The sequence below is a fragment of the Triticum dicoccoides genome, chromosome 1B (genome assembly GCF_002162155.2).
Source record: "Triticum dicoccoides isolate Atlit2015 ecotype Zavitan chromosome 1B, WEW_v2.0, whole genome shotgun sequence".
In the NCBI taxonomy this organism is placed as follows: Eukaryota; Viridiplantae; Streptophyta; class Magnoliopsida; order Poales; family Poaceae; genus Triticum; species Triticum dicoccoides.
In genome coordinates, this window is record NC_041381.1 from 678102328 (window position 1) to 678117245 (window position 14918).

The window sequence follows — 14918 nt, forward strand, 5'->3', positions numbered from 1 at the left end:
CATTGAACTAGTTGCACACACTAGCCAGCACTTCCAAGCCTTTGAGGACATGCGAGCGACCTATTTTTCACGAAGGGGGCTTTTATTAAATTGTAATGTAGTATCAAGGGATACAAAAGCATAACAACTGTACACCTAGTCTTTGTATTACTAGGATGCACATAGCCAATATAAACTTACACACACAACTATAAAAAGGACGACAACACTGTTTAAACTCTACGAAGTGCGAAATGTAAAGAACGAGAAAGATAGAGAGAGAGGGCCCATATGTCAAGTGACATGGTTTCCTAGTCGGTGTCATGTGGGTATGATTTTTATTTTAATCATGGGGATGGGATTTTTTATCATTATGCAACATCCGCCAAGAAATCCTGAATTGTAATCCGAGCTGCAACTGGACCTCACTACTTGTCGGTCATTCTGCCAAATAACACTGCCAAATGTGTAGTTCCCTTGCAAGTTCCACATAGGTGACAACTTCACGTCAAATTTCCGGACTGTCTTCGCAGCATCGAACACAAGAACAGGCGGGCAAACCTCCATCTTGACTCCGGCTGGGCTCTGGACTACGACATGATACATAGAATGAGCCTCTCCGACATTGGTCACCATCATCGTGACGGTGATTGGACCCCTCAAATCAGGAGCTGAGATGGACGGCGTGTTGAGTTTATACGCTGGTAGCATAGCAGTGTTGTTGCATACCGCAGATGTTGATGACCCCTTCTTGACGATGGCACATCGGAAGATTTTGTTGTAATCGTGTGGATCAATGTCGTAAATCAGGCCTGGATGAGCTACCCCGCCGGGGTTGATGTTCCCACCTCCATAGTCGAAAGGGTTGGCGACCTTACGCGACAGTCCTTCCGCCAGTATGGGCATGCCGCGTTCATCGGCTATATTGGCTTAATTGTACCATTCAAGCAAGACCAAAAAAACATAGGTAATTAAACACCGCAAGTGCATGATCTAGTCTAGCTAGGAATTGGATGTTCTACTTGCATGTACACAGAGTTATTACCAATGGTGACGATGGCTGATTTTATTGCAGCAGGAAACCAGTCTGGATGGAGAGCTTTGAGCAGTGTGGCGATGCCCGCTACATGTGGGGCCGCCATGGACGTCCCTGACATAGTTGCATAGGAATCTCCCACTACTACTAAGATGTTGGCTCCCGGTGCAGCTATGTCAGGCTTGATGAATTCCGGGTAATCAGCCGACGGGCCTCCGGAGGAGAATGACGCCCACTTTAGGGGCCAACACGTCCTTGCCCGTGATGGTGCGGGGCGGTTCGATCTTTGCCCGTGGAGAGCTGCTTATTGTAAAAACAAAAGAAGCTCCAGAGGTTCACGGAGTCCGTTTTGTTTAAATTTCCAACATGAAATTTAATGCAAGGTACATGGTGTAGGGTGCACGTACCTTGAGCCGCGGGCGTACTGGCATATCCTCCTGGAGATGTAGGGGTCGACGATAACGCAGGCGATGCCTGAGCAGTAATACACCGTGAGACTAATCACGTCCGCCGTGTACTGCGTGAAGATTAGCCCGGATCCCCCGCCTTGTTCCACGTGCTGCGTCGCAAGGGTGAAACGGCATCCGTTGATGGGTTGAACACGTTATCATTTTTTTTTGCGAATAAAGTGGGTTCTTATTCCTTAGAAATAGCGTTACAGTCAGCTAATACAAGCTGTTTGATACTGTCTAGAACCTGGTGCAACCAACAGGCGGTGCTACCTCCAGTTCTCCCTACATTAGCTAGACTACGAGCAACACTATTTTGATTACGATCAATTAAAAGCGGAACAAACCCACGAAGCTGCAGGAGCTTCTTGATTTCCATCATCAGATGTCCATAGGCTGACCAAAGCGAATCGTCCGTCAAAGCAGCAATGGCCACTGAATTTGCTGATTGGATTACTATTGGAAGCTCGGAGCGTTGAAAGCTCATTGATAACCCCTCCAGGATGGCACTGATCTCCGCCTCAAGAGCATCCTTACAATGAAATAGATGTCTGTAAGCAGAGAAGATTACAGAGCCATCGGAATCTCGAAGGACCATTCCAGTACCCGCGTCGCCATTTCCTGTTATGAATGAGCCATGAACCGACAGGGCCGTCCAACCCGAGGGTGGATTGGGCCACGTCTTCTTTGGCACTTGAGGCGGTGGCTGCCTGGTAGATACCTCCTCAACTCGGGACTTGCCTTTAATAATATCCTCAACACTGAGCCGTTGTGATTGATTATAAGATGCCAGGTAACTACTCCCTCCGTTCCTAAATATTTGTCTTTCTAGACATTTCAAATGACTACTATATACGGATGTATGTAGACATATTTTAGAGTGTAGATTCACTCATTTTGCTCCGTATGTAGTCACTTGTTGAAATGCCTAGAAAGACAAGTATTTAGGAACGGAGGGAGTACACAAGTATGAACGAGAAACATGCAATGGTGGAGCAGCTTTACCATGGACTAGGTCATTACGTAAGCTCCAGATCCTCCATAGAAGCATGATTATCATCGCCCTTGTCACGGCCGGCTGCTCAGCTAAGATGCCAAACAACCATTCTGATCCCGTATTAATTAACTTGGCCTTCTCTGGTAGCTGCCATTCCTCATACATCTCTTCCCATAGGCTCCTTGCATGCGGACACACAATCAGTGCATGAAATGAATTCTCCTCATCTGCGCCGCATAAAGGACACTGAGCAGGTACATTTAGATGTCGCCTTGCTTTGCAGCTGTTCGTTGGCAAGGCATCTACTGCGACTCTCCATGCGAATGAACGCATTTTGGGTGGGACAGTAGCTTGCCAAATTAGGTTCCAACACAGCCGATTCCCCTCCGGACGTATACTGCTTGCTCCTGCATTATGTTCCTGAACATGTTCACACATCGCAAGATGATATGCACTTTTTACAGAAAAGGTGCCAAATTTTCCCGGATGCCATGCGATAAAATCTTCCTCCTGACTGAGAGACGTTCTGATGGAGCAAATGGTCTGAACGTCCACTGGCCAGAAGTATTTGTTCAGTATCTCCATGTTCCATCGCCCATGCACATCAAGTAAATCAGAGACTTTTTTGAGTCGACATCTTCCTTTTGGCGAAATAGGTCGTAGAGATGGACCCCTAGGGATCCAGGGATCTCTCCATATCCGAATTTTACTACCATTCCCCACTAGCCATATCATGCCTCTCTTCACTAGTTGGAGTCCATGCTCAATTCCTCGCCAAACTGCCGAAGCATTTCCGGTAAAAACCGTATCCACTAAATCTCCTGCAGAGAAATACTTAGCTTTTAGTAGTCTTGCAACTAGACTTTCAGGGTGATCTATCAATCTTCAAGCTTGTTTGGCAAGCACGACGATAGCCCCTTTCACGTCCATGCCATCAAGTTTGCTATGGAGAGACACACAACTAAATCCACAATAGCAAAAGCAAGTTCAAGCATGAGTAATTTATGCTGGAATTTATTCTATTTCCGGGCCAGCCCAATAGCAATTTCAGAAATTCCTAATAAATCCTAGAGGCCCACTCAGTCCATTTGTGCAAGACAAGAGGTGGAACCAAAGTTTAGTCCCACATTGCTAGCTTGGTGAGAGTTGGACCTTCTTATAAGGGAGGGTGTTTCCCCACATGTATGAGCATGAGAGAGACGAACCAAAACTTCTTCTTCCTCTCGCCACCGGTTCCAATCTCTGAGCTGCTACTGTCTTCCTCATCCCGGCTTGCGGCGTGCACCGCGAGTATGTTTGTTGCAGTTCATATATGAAGACGCTATTTACCTTCTCTCTGTCAGATTGCATGACTTGTTGGGGATCACATCATTAGGAGAATGATATGATGGACAAGACCCAATCCTAAGCATAGCACAAGATCGTGTAGTTCGTTTTGCTAGAGCTTTTCCATTAGGAGAATGATATGATGGACAAGACCCAATCCCAAGCATAGCACAAGATCGTGTAGTTCGTTTTGCTAGAGCTTTTCCAATGTCAAGTATCTTTTCCTTAGACCATGAGATCGTGTAACTCCCAGATACTGTAGGAGTGCTTTGGGTGTATCAAACGTCACAACGTAACTTGGTGACTATAAAGGTGCACTACAGGTATCTCCGAAAGTGTCTGTTGGGTTGACACGAATCGAGACTGGGATTTGTCACTCTGTATGACGGAGAGGTATCTCTGGGCCCACTCGGTAATGCATCATCATAATGTGCTCAAAGTGACCAAGTGTCTGGTCACGGGATCATGCATTATGGTACGAGTAAAGTGACTTGCCGGTAACGAGACTGAACGATGTATTGGGATACCCACGATCGAGTCTCGGGCAAGTAACGTACCGATTGACAAAGGGAATTGTATACGGGGTTGATTGAATCCTCGACATCGTGGTTCATCCGATGAGATCATCGAGGAGAATGTGGGAGCCAACATGGGTATCCAGATCCCGCTATTGGTTATTGACCGGAGAGTCGTCTCGGTCATGTCTACATCTCTCCCGAACCCGTAGGGTCTACACACTTAAGGTTCAGTGACGCTAGGGTTGTATGAATATGAGTATGCAGCAAACCGAAAGTTGTTCGGAGTCTCGGATGAGACCCCGGACGTCACGAGGAGTTCCGAAATGGTCCGGAGGTAAAGAATTATATATAGGAAGTGCTGTTTCGGCCATCGGGAGAGTTTCGGGGGTCACCGGTATTGTACCGGGACCACCGGAAGGGTCCCGGGGGTCCACCGGGTGGGGCCACCTATCCCGGAGGGCCCCATGGGCTGAAGTGGGAGGGGAACCAGCCCCTGGTGGGCTGGTGCGCCCCCCTGCGCCCCCCTCTGTGCCTAGGGTTGGGAACCCTAGGGGAGGGGGCGCCTCCACTGGCCTTGGGGGGCACTCCACCCCCCGTGGCCGCCGCCCCCCTAGAGATCCCATCTCTAGGGCCGGCGCCCCCTGGGGGCCTATATAAAGGAGGGGGGAGGGAGGGCAGCCGCACCCTGAAGTCTTGGCACCTCCCTTCCCCTGGAACACCTCTCCCTCTCGCAGAAGCTCGGCGAAGCTCTGCCGGAACTCTGCTGCATCCACCACCACACCGTCGTGGTGCTGGATCTTCATCAACCTCTCCTTCCCCCTTGCTGGATCAAGAAGGAGGAGACGCCATCCGCTCCGTACGTGTGTTGAACGCGGAGGTGCTGTCCGTTCGGCACTTGGTCATCGGTGATTTGGATCACGACGAGTACGACTCCCTCAACCCCGTTGTCTTGAACGCTTCCGCTCGCGATCTACAAAGGTATGTAGATGCACTCCTATCACTGTTGCTAAATGAACTCATAGATGGATCTTGGTGAAACCGTAGGAAATTTTTTATTTTCTGCAACGTTCCCCAACAGTGGCATCATGAGCTAGGTCTATGCGTAGTTCTCTATTGCACGAGTAGAATACAAATTTGTTGTGGGCATAGATGTTGTCAACTTTCTTGCTGCTACTAGTCTTATTTTGCTTCAGCGGTATTGTGGGATGAAGCGGCCCGGACCGACCTTACACGTACGCTTACGTGAGAAAGGTTCCACCGACTGACATGTACTAGTTGCATAAGGTGGCTAGCGGGTGTCTGTCTCTCCCACTTTAGTTGGAGCGGATTCGATGAAAAGGGTCCTTATGAAGGGTAAATAGAAGTTGACAAATCACGTTGTGGCTTTATTCGTAGGTAAGAAAACGTTCTTGCTAGAACCCTATTGCAGCCACGTAAAAGATGCAACAACAATTAGAGGACGTCTAACTTGTTTTTGCAGCAATTGCCTTGTGATGTGATATGGCCAAAAGTTTTGATGAATGATGAATGATATATTGTGATGTATGAGATCAGGTTCTTGTAATAGGAATCACGACTTGCATGTCGATGAGTATGACAACCGGCAGGAGCCATAGGAGTTGTCTTAATTATTGTATGACCTGCGTGTCAATGATTTAACGCCATGTAATTACTTTACTTTATTGCTAAACCGTTAGCCATAGTAGTAGAAGTAATAGTTGGCGAGAAACTTCATGGAGACACGATGATGGAGATCATGATGATGGAGATCATGGTGTTGTGCCGGTGACGAAGATGATCATGGAGCCCCGAAGATGGAGATCAAAGGAGCTATATGATATTGGCCATATCATGTCACTACTATATAATTGCATGTGATGTTTATTATGTTTATGCATCTTGTTTACTTAGAACGACGGTAGTAAATAAGATGATCCCTTATAATAATTTCAAGAAAGTGTTCCCCCTAACAGTGCACCGTTGCTAAAGTTCGTCGTTTCGAAGCACCACGTGATGATCGGGTGTGATAGATTCTTACGTTCACATACAACGGGTGTAAGACAGTTTTACACATGCAGAAACACTTAGGGTTAACTTGACGAGCCTAGCATGTACAGACATGGCCTCGGAACACAGAGACCGAAAGGTCGAACATGAGTCGTATGGAAGATACGATCAACATGAAGATGTTCACCGATGATGACTAGTCCATCTCATGTGATGATCGGACACGGCCTAGTCGACTCGGATCGTGTAACACTTAGATGACTAGAGGGATGTCTAATCTGAGTGGGAGTTCATTAAAATAATTTGATTAGATGAACTTAGTTATCATGAACTTAGTCTAAAACCTTTGCAAATATGTCTTGTAGATCAAATGGCCAACACTCATGTCAACATGAACTTCAACGCGTTCCTAGAGAAAACCAAGCTGAAAGATGATGGCAGCAATTATACAGACTGGGTCCGGAACCTGAGGATCATCCTCATAGCTGCCAAGAAAGCATATGTCCTAGAAGGACCGCTAGGTGAAGCACCCATCCCAGAGAACCAAGACGTTATGAACGCTTGGCAGTCACGTGCTGATGATTACTCCCTCGTTCAGTGCGGCATGCTTTACAGCTTAGAACCGGAGCTCCAAAAGCGTTTTGAGCAACACGGAGCATATGAGATGTTCGAGGAGCTGAAAATGGTTTTCCAAGCTCATGCCCGGGTCGAGAGATATGAAGTCTCCGACAAGTTCTACAGTTGTAAGATGGAGGAAAATAGTTCTGTTAGTGAGCACATACTCAAAATGTCTGGGTTGCACAACCGCCTGTCCCAGCTGGACATTAACCTCCCGGATGAGGCGGTCATTGACAGAATCCTTCAGTCGCTCCCACTGAGCTACAAGAGCTTTGTGATGAACTACAATATGCAGGGGATGGTGAAAACTATTCCTGAAGTATTTTCAATGCTGAAGTCGGCAGAGGTAGAAATCAAGAAAGAACATCAAGTGTTGATGGTCAATAAAACCACCAAGTTCAAGAAGGGCAAGGGTAAGAAGAACTTCAAGAAGGACGGCAAGGATGTTGCCGCGCCCGGTAAGCCAGTTGCCGGGAAGAAGTCAAAGAATGGACCCAAGCCTGAGACTGAGTGCTTTTATTGCAAAGGGAAGGGTCACTGGAAGCGGAACTGCCCCAAATACTTAGCAGACAAGAAGGTCGGCAACACTAAAGGTATATTTGATATACATGTAATTGATGTGTACCTTACCAGTACTCGTAGTAACTCCTGGGTATTTGATACCGGTGCCGTTGCTCATATTTGTAACTCACAGCAGGAGCTGCGGAATAAGCGGAGACTAGCGAAGGACGAGGTGACGATGCGCGTCGGGAATGGTTCCAAGGTCGATGTGATCGCCGTCGGCACGCTGCCTTTACATTTACCCACGGTATTAGTTTTAAGCCTCAACAATTGTTATTTAGTGCCAAGTTTGAGCATGAACATTGTCTCTAGATCTCGTTTGATATGAGATGGCTACTCATTTAAATCTGAGAATAATGGTTGTTCTATTTATATGAGAGATATGTTTTATGGTCATGCCCCGATGGTTAACATTTTATTCTTAATGAATCTCGAACGTAATGTTACACATATTCATAGTGTGAATACCAAAAGATGTAAAGTTGATAACGATAGTCCCACATACTTGTGGCACTGCCGCCTTGGTCACATTGGTGTCAAGCGCATGAAGAAGCTCCATGCTGGTGGACTTTTAGAGTCTCTCGATTATGAATCATTTGACACATGCGAACCATGCCTCATGGGCAAAATGACCAAGACTCCGTTCTCCGGAGCAATGGAGCGAGCAACCAACTTATTGGAAATCATACATACCGATGTGTGCGGTCCAATGAGCGTTGAGGCTCGCGGAGGATATCGTTATGTTCTCACTCTCACTGATGACTTGAGTAGATATGGGTATGTCTACTTAATGAAACACAAGTCTGATACCTTTGAAAAGTTCAAGGAATTTCAGAATGAGGTAGAGAATCAACGTGACCGAAAGATAAAGTTCCTACGATCAAATAGTGGAGGAGAATACTTAAGTCACGAATTTGGTACACACTTAAGGGAATGTGGAATCGTTTCACAACTCACGCCGCCTGGAACACCTCAACGTAACGGTGTGTCCGAACGTCGTAATCGCACTCTATTGGATATGGTGCGGTCTATGATGTCTCTTACTTATTTACCGCTATTATTTTGGGGATACGCTCTAGAGACAGCTACATTCACTTTAAATAGGGCTCCGTCTAAATCCGTTGAGACGACACCGTATGAATTATGGTTTGGGAAGAAATCTAAGCTGTCGTTTCTAAAAGTTTGGGGATGCGATGCTTATGTCAAGAAACTTCAACCTAAAAAGCTCGAACCCAAGTCGGAAAAATGCGTCTTCATAGGATACCCCAAGGAAACCATTGGGTATACCTTCTACTTAAGATCCGAAGGCAAGATCTTTGTTGCCAAGAACGGATCCTTTCTGGAAAAAGAGTTTCTCTCGAAAGGAGTAAGTGGGAGGAAAGTAGAACTTGATGAAGTACTACCTCTTGAACTGGAAAGTAGTGCAGCTCAGGAAAATGTTCCTGTGGTGCCTACACTAACTGGAGAGGAAATTAATGATGATGATCAAGGTACTTCGGATCAAGTTGCTACTGAACTTCGTAGGTCCACAAGGACACGTTGCACACCAGAGTGGTATGGCAACCCTGTCCTGAAAATCATGTTATTAGACAATGGTGAACCTTCGAACTATGAAGAAGCGATGGCGGGCCCAGATTCCAACAAATGGCTTGAAGCCATGCAATCCGAGATAGAATCCATGTATGAAAACAAAGTATGGACTTTGATAGACTTGCCCGATGACCGGCGAGCGATAGAAAACAAATGGATCTTTAAGAAGAAAACGGACGCGGATGGTAATATTACTATCTATAAAGCTCGACTTGTCGCTAAGGGTTATCGGCAAGTTCAAGGGGTTGACTACGATGAGACTTTCTCTCCCGTAGCGAAGTTGAAGTCCGTCCGAATCATGTTAGCAATTTCCGCATACTATGATTATGAGATATGGCAGATGGACGTCAAAACGGCATTCCTTAATGGGCATCTTAAGGAAGAACTGTATATGATGCAGCTGGAGGGTTTTGTCGATCCTAAGAATGCTAACAAAGTATGCAAGCTCCAACGATCCATTTATGGGCTGGTGCAAGCATCTCGGAGTTGGAACATTCGCTTTGATGAGATGATCAAAGCGTTTGGGTTTATGCAGACTTATGTAGAAGCCTGCATTTACAAGAAAGTGAGTGGGAGCTGTGTAGCATTTCTCATATTATATGTAGATGAGATACTCTTGATGGGAAATGATATAGAACTTTTGGACAACATTAAGGCCTACTTGAATAAGTGTTTTTCAATGAAGGACCTTGGAGAAGCTGCTTACATATTAGGCATCAAGATCTATAGGGATAGATCGAGACGCCTCATAGGTCTTTCACAAAGCACATACCTTGATAAGATTTTGAAAAAGTTCAAAATGGATCAGTCCAAGAAAGGGTTCTTGCCTGTATTGCAAGGTGTGAGATTGAGCTCGGCTCAATGCCCGACCACGGGCAAAAGATAAAGAAGAGATGAGTGTCATCCCCTATGCTTCAGCCATAGAATCTATTATGTATGCCATGTTGTGTACCAGACCTGATGTAAACCTTGCCGTAAGTTTGGTAGGAAGGTACCAAAGTAATCCTGTTAAGGAACACTGGACAGTGGTCAAGAATATCATGAAGTACCTAAAAAGGACAAAGGACATGTTTCTCGTTTATGGAGGTGACGAAGAGCTCGTCGTAAAGGGTTACGTCAACGCTAGCTTCGACACAGATCTGGATGACTCTAAGTCACAAACCGGATACGTGTATATGTTGAATGGTGGAGCAGTAAGCTGGTGCAGCTGCAAGCAGAGCGTCGTGGCGGGATCTACATGTGAAGCGGAGTACATGGCAGCCTCGGAGGCAGCGCATGAAGCAATTTGGGTGAAGGAGTTCATCACCGACCTAGGAGTCATACCAAATGCGTCGGGGCCGATCAAACTCTTCTGTGACAACACTGGAGCTATTGCCCTTGCCAAGGAGCCTAGGTTTCACAAGAAGACCAGGCACATCAAGCATCATTTCAACTCCATCCGTGAAAATGTTCAATATGAAGACATAGATATTTGCAAAGTACATACGGATCTGAATGTCGCAGATCCGTTGACTAAACCTCTTTCGCGAGCAAAACATGATCAACACCAGAACTCTATGGGTGTTCGATTCATCACAATGTAACTAGATTATTGACTCTAGTGCAAGTGGAGACTGTTGGAAATATTCCCTAGAGGCAATAATAAAAGGATTATTATTATATTTCCTTGTTCATGATAATTGTCTTTATTCATGCTATAATTGTATTATCCGGAAATCGTAATACACGTGTGAATACATAGACCATAATATGTCCCTAGTAAGCCTCTAGTTGACTAGCTCGTTAATCAACAGATAGTCATGGTTTCCTGACTATGGACATTAGATGTCGTTGATAACAGGATCACATCATTAGAAGAATGATGTGATGGACAAGACCCAATCCTAAGCATAGCACAAGATCGTGTAGTTCGTTTTGCTAGAGCTTTTCCAATGTCAAGTATCTTTTCCTTAGACCATGAGATCGTGTAACTCCTGGATACCGTAGGAGTGCTTTGGGTGTATCAAACGTCACAACGTAACTGAGTGACTATAAAGGTGCACTATAGGTATCTCCGAAAGTGTCTGTTGGGTTGACACGGATCGAGACTGGGATTTGTGACTCCGAATGACGGAGAGGTATCTCTGGGCCCACTCGGTAATGCATCATCATCATGAGCTCAAAGTGACCAAGTGTCTGGTCACGGGATCATGCATTACGGTACGAGTAAAGTGACTTGCCGGTAACGAGACTGAACGAGGTATTGGGATACCGACGATCGAGTCTCGGGCAAGTAACGTACCGATTGACAAAGGAAATTGTATACGGGGTTGATTGAATCCTCGACATCGTGGTTCATCCGATGAGATCATCGAGGAGCATGTGGGAGCCAACATGGGTATCCAGATCCCGCTGTTGGTTATTGACCGGAGAGTCGTCTCAGTCATGTCTACATGTCTCCCGAACCCGTAGGGTCTACACACTTAAGGTTCGGTGACGCTAGGGTTGTATGAATATGAGTATGCAGCAAACCTAAAGTTGTTCGGAGTCCCGGATGAGATCCCGGACGTCACGAGGAGTTCCGGAATGGTCCGGAGGCAAAGAATTATATATAGGAAGTGCTGTTTCGGCCATCAGGAGAGTTTCGGGGGTCACCTGTATTGTACCGGGACCACTGGAAGGGTCCCGGGGGTCCACCGGGTGGGGCCACTTATACCGGAGGGCCCCATGGGCTGAAGTGGGAGGGGAACCAGCCCCTGGTGGGCTGGTGCGCCCCCCTGGGCCCCCCTCTACGCCTAGGATTGGGAACCCTAGGGGAGGGGGCGCCTCCACTTGCCTTGGGGGGCACTCCACCCCCCTTGGCCGCCGCCCCCCCTAGAGATCCCATCTCTAGGGCCGGCGCCCCCCCTGGGGGCCTATATAAAGGAGGGGGAGGGAGGGCAGCCGCACCCTGAAGTCTTGGCGCCTCCCTCTCCCCTGCAACACCTTTCCCTCTCGCAGAAGCTCGACGAAGCTCTGCCGGAACTCTGCTGCATCCACCACCACGCCGTCGTGCTGCTGGATCTTCATCAACCTCTCCTTCCCCCTTGCTGGATCAAGAAGGAGGAGACGTCATCCGCTTCGTACGTGTGTTGAACGCGGAGGTGTTGTCCATTCGGTACTTGGTCATCGGTGATTTGGATCACGACGAGTACGACTCCCTCAACCCCATTCTCTTGAACGTTTCCGCTCGCGATCTACAAAGGTATGTAGATGCACTCCTATCACTCGTTGCTAGATGAACTCATAGATGGATCTTGGTGAAACCGTAGGAAATTTTTTATTTTCTGCAACGTTCCCCAACAGTATGAACATGAGAGAGACGAACCAAAACTTCTTCTTCCTCTCGCCACCGATTCCAATCTCTGAGCTGCTACTGTCTTCCTCATCCCGGCTTGCGGCGTGCACCACGAGTATGTTTGTTGCAGTTCATATATGAAGACGCTATTTACCTTCTCTCTGTCAGATTGCATGACTTGGTTTATCTCTGCTATATTTGTCATGCGAGGCCTCCTATGTTTGAGGGTATCCACTATAAGAGGTGGCGCGTGAAAGTAGTCTTATGGTTTCAGACCATGAGCTGCTATGACGCCACTTTAGGCTAAGCTAAAGGAGTTCTTGATCCTTAAGAGGAACAATCTTTTCAGAAAATGGATACCCTGTTTAAGGCTGCTCTCTTGAGTGTTCTTGGTGAGAACATAGTTTATGCTTATGCATCAATTGACAATAGAAAAGATATGTGGGACGCACTCGAGGCCAAGTTTGGAGTCTCGGATGCTGGCACTGAGCTGTACATCATGGAACAATTCTATGACTACAGGATGACTGAAGAGCGCTCCGTGGTTGAGCAAGCTCATGAGATACAGTCATTTGGTAGAGAACTTGAGCACTTCAATTGTATGCTCCGTCTGGAGCCTATATCATGCATTAGAATTACTTGGGACCTCATAAATTTAACATGCAAGCTCAAGAATAGGGTCACCTATGCAGCAAAATTTTGCAATGAATAAAGCACTAGAACAAAAACTAATTGGACCAATGGAGGAGTCACATACCAAGCAACAATCTCCCAAAGCAGTTTCGTGAATGGAGCTTTGAGCAAGGAGATCGAAAATCGCAGCAAAATGAGCTAAAACTCGTACTTGAGCTGGATGAAGATTTTTTTGGGAAGAAGATGGAGTGTGTGGGTGCAGGAATAAGTGGAGGGGAGCCACCGTGGGCCCACGAGACAGGGGGGCGCGCCCTCCACCCTCATGGCCAGGTGCTTGCCCCTCCTGCAGTGTTTTCAGTGCCTAAAGTCCTCAAATATTCCATAAAAAATCATAGTAAATTTGCAGGGCATTTGGAGCACTTTTATTTTCGGGATATTTTTTATTGCACGGATAATTCAGAAAACAGACGGATAATACTATTTTTGCTTTATTTATTCTAAATAACAGAAAGTAAAAAGAGGGTACAGAAGGTTGTGCCTTCTAGTTTCATCCATCTCATGATCATCAAAATTAATCCACTAACCAGGTTGATCAAGTCTTGTTAACAAACTCATTCCGAATAACACGAAACCGGAGAAATTTCGAATAACATTAGGTTACCTCAACGGGGATATGAACATCCCCAATAATAAGAATATCATACTTTTTCTTGACAGTAGGAAGAGGAAATTCAAAACCTCCAATAAAGATAGTTGGAATGTTTTCAATAGAATTGATGCTATGAACTTGAGGTTGTTTCCTCGGAAATTGTACCGTATGCTCATTACCATTAACATGAAAAGTGAGATTGCCTTTGTTGCAATCAATAACAGCCACTGCAGTATGCAAAAAGGGTCTACCAAGGATAATCTACATACTATCGTCCTCGGGAATATCAAGAATAACAAAGTCCGTTAAGATAGTGACATTTGCAACCACAACAGGCACATCCTCACAAATACCGACATGTATAGCAGTTGATTTATCGTCCATTTGCAAAGATATTTCAATAGGTGTCAACTTATTCAATTCAAGTCTACGATATAAAGAGAGAGGCATAACACTAACACCGGCTCCAAGATCACATAAACCAGTTTTAACATAATTTCTTTTAATGGAGCATGGTATAGTTGGTACTCCTGGATCTCCGAGTTTCTTTGGTATTCCACCCTTAAAAGTGTAATTAGCAAGCATGGTAGAAATTTCAGCTTCTGGTATCTTTCTTTTATTTGTAATGATATCCTTCATATACTTAGCATAAGGATTTAATTTAAGCATATCAGTCAAGCGCATACGTAAGAAGATAGGTCTAATCATTTCAGCAAAGCGCTCAAAATCCTCATCATCTTTTGTCTTGGATGGTTTAGGAGGAAAGGGCATGGGTTTCTGAACCCATGGTTCTCTTTCTCTACCGTGCTTCCTAGCAACAACATCTCTCTTATCATAACGTTGATTCTTTAATTGTGGGTTATCAAGATCAACAGTAGGTTCAATCTCTACTTCATTATTTTTGCTAGGTTGAGCATCAACATGAACATTATCATTAATATTATCACTAGGTTCATGTTCATCACCTGATTGTGTTTCAGCATCAGAGATAGAAATATCATTGTGATTCTCAGGTGTGTGTATAACAGGTTCACTAGAAGCATGCAAAGTCTTATCATTTTTTTTTTCTTCTTTTTGGAAGAACTAGGTATGGCTTCCTAGTTGGTGTCATGTGGGTTTCAATTTTATTTTAAGAGAGAGAGAGAGAGAGATCCCACATGTCAGATGATATGGCTTCCTAGTTGGTGTCATGTGGGTCTCAATTTTATTTTAAGCATGGGATGTGGTTTTATATTATCA

The 14918-nt window shown here is 45.6% G+C and overlaps 1 pseudogene; it reads right to left on the reverse strand.

The window, feature by feature from the left end:
• Nucleotides 1–350: 350 nt before the first annotated feature.
• Nucleotides 351–2082, reverse strand: LOC119350902 (annotated as a pseudogene).
• Between the last annotated feature and the right edge of the window lie 12836 nt (nucleotides 2083–14918).